This window comes from Mytilus galloprovincialis, chromosome 4 (genome assembly GCF_965363235.1).
Source record: "Mytilus galloprovincialis chromosome 4, xbMytGall1.hap1.1, whole genome shotgun sequence".
Lineage (NCBI taxonomy): Eukaryota > Metazoa > Mollusca > Bivalvia > Mytilida > Mytilidae > Mytilus > Mytilus galloprovincialis.
Window position 1 is genome coordinate 62531713 of NC_134841.1, and position 2849 is coordinate 62534561.

General features: G+C 29.1%; 1 long non-coding RNA gene across 1 annotated transcript; it reads left to right on the top strand.

Moving 5' to 3' along the window:
• The first annotated feature begins 756 nt into the window (after positions 1 to 756).
• Positions 757 to 2166, top strand: LOC143070696 (uncharacterized). Its single transcript, XR_012976648.1, has 3 exons — positions 757 to 969; positions 1433 to 1522; positions 1974 to 2166. It is a non-coding gene; the product is annotated as an uncharacterized LOC143070696 (long non-coding RNA).
• The last annotated feature ends 683 nt before the right edge of the window (positions 2167 to 2849 follow it).

Consider the following 2849-nt stretch of genomic DNA (forward strand, 5'->3'; position numbering starts at 1 on the left):
AAGAACTACTGTATTTTTTTTTTACTAGTAGTATATATAGTATAAAGAACATCTAGTATGTGTTTTTATACATTTGACAATTTTTAGACGTACAATGTAAATTTCGTGATATATTACAAAAATAAATGCTCAGAGAAAGCACTGATAAAAAATGTGTATTATAATTTAATTTATTCCCATCCATCCACCAAGTAATTTTGCTGCAAACGTTTTGTTTTACCAAACTTGTAGTGTAAGTCTCAATGAACATCTTGTTTTGTAGGATGACCAGACGACATGCCATAATGTTGCCGATTGACAGACAAGACTTCTGACCACTTTTATACAACAGGGAAGTTATGTTACATATAAATACATATAAACTCAAGTTTGCTAATCACTTTCAATTTAAATTCTTCTAGGTATGTATTGAAATTGATTTTGCTATTTTATATTTATCTATTTATTTTTTAGATTTTTATATTTTTGGAAAGGGGGGTGATAAAAAAAACCTGTAATTTAACAATCCAAAGGAATTTTTGGGTTGTTAGTTTTCAAATACAGTTATATTCATAAACTGGGCCATGCTTGTTCTTTCAATATTATTCTTACGAGAGTATTTTCGAGTATTGACTAATTTTCCATCATTTTATCGTTAATTGTGTTCTTCTCTTAAGAGATGAGGCTATTTGTCTAAAATAATTGTGTTAAAGATTGATAATTGTTCACCACAATTCACATTTTCATTATCAAATATTCTTAAAAATTGATTATCATACTTTCTACAAAATTTTCTTTCAGAAAGTCAAAACTTCAAAATGAACACAAAAATCGCCATTTGTCTGATCCTTCCGTGCATCATCGCACTGGTTTCCTGTGCTTATTTACCTGGTAACTATGGATACCAACAGCCAAGACAGGTAGTTCCTTATGCAAACTATGCTGCAAATAGTTACCAGGGTCTGAAACAGGCTAAACTTTTCAATTATCGTGAGTATAGAATACACTGTATATGTTAATGAATTATCAGAACAGTCAAAGTTGCTTTTGCTGTGAAGTCGCATTTATTGAAAGCGTATTTGTGACTATTTAGATTATCAAAATTTCCATTAACATCAATACAGCAAATATGGAAAGTATTTAATCTTATCATGCATTTACTATATTATGTTATCAACTGTGTTCGTAAATCGTTAAAACTGATAAAAAACAAATTGGAACGATGTGATTTTTATACTAAAAATGCGATTGCTATTAGGAATTTTGTCAAATGTATATATATTCAAGTATGTAAGTTTTTTTTTTACAATACTAGTATTTAATTTACATTTTTTTATTTAGATATTGCGCCTAAGAATTATTATTAGTATTATTTTCATTTTTATTTCTAATATGAATTGTAACTTATAATAATGAATATCAATATTAGCATTTTGTATTTTTAAATTTCCAGTTCTCGGAGGATTATACTTCTTAAATCTCTTTAACTTCACTGGAAACAGAATTGCTGGTTAGAGAACATTTTCATGAACATACAGACGAGGTTAGTTGATTTATTTGTATTTTGTATATTTTCTGCTTCGAATTAAATTTTCCGAAAAAATGTACGATTGCAGAAGTATTCGCCCTATATATATTAAAAAAACATTGAGTTTTTTTACATTGTACATGTACTAGCTTATCTGGTAATGTATCCTATTAAAAGGATGTAATGAATTAAATATTTAAGTGAAATCCCCTTTTCTCTACATAAGAGATCGTTCTTGTAAATATGCTTTGTGTATAATGTCTGAAATGTATATGTTACTTGTCTGTGTTACTGTAAAAATACACAATTCACAGGCAAACCCATGTAATGGTAACATATTTAGTAAGTGTTTTGAATTATACTTAATCTGTTAAAATTGTAAGCAATTAATGGAAATATAGACGCTATGCAGCGTTCTTATGAATGCCTTAAACTATATTCAAAATATATAATATTTTTATTACAGTTTTTAAAGCACCACATAGTTTGGTCATAGAAGACACCGCGTGCCATTAATTTGGACATCTTACATCAGGGCAGACGGATTTGTGCAACCATTATAGCATAATGTCGATTTAATCAGAAACAAAATACTTCAGTACTGATGATCATCTACCTCAAAGATTATTTTATCGAGATTAAAAATAGTCTGTACCTTATTTTCTTGTTTGTTTTGAAATTGCTTTTGCATTTTGAAAGCAAAATGTTCCAAACTTTACACTATTAGTGTAAAGTAAAACCTGATTTAAATCTTTATTGAAAAGCACTTTATGCCCATATGGGCTAATGGCTTAAAACTTTAAATGACATCTCTTTTAGAGGCCACCTGTCTTGTCAGTTATCCTCTTCTTGTTCCGCTGTAGTAATACCTATGCATTTTGAACCACAATGAAATGGGCACTCTCGTGTAAAGCCAATTTTCCAGGATCCTGAAGGTGACCTTATATGTATAGGTTTGGCTGTACTACTAGGTTTACAAAACCGAAAACCCTAGAAAAAAATGACGTTCTCGTTTTGAATAAGTGAATGGCTTGACGACATAAATTTAACCAAAACAACACAGTGCATTAAGAATTAATCAAAAAAGCACAAACGACATAACTTTATACCTGGATACAAATAAGATTGGAGGAACAAATTTATAAGCAACATTGGAATCATTACACAGTACATAAATGAAAAAAAAAACACGATATGACAACAATGCATCACATCATAAATATAAACTTGTTCATATTAGACTTGAAAAGGAAGAAACCAAAACAACAATTAAATATTTACAAAAATATTGAACAGATAGTTTGGTAACGTAAATTACTTTTACTTCCTCTTTTGACCTGCT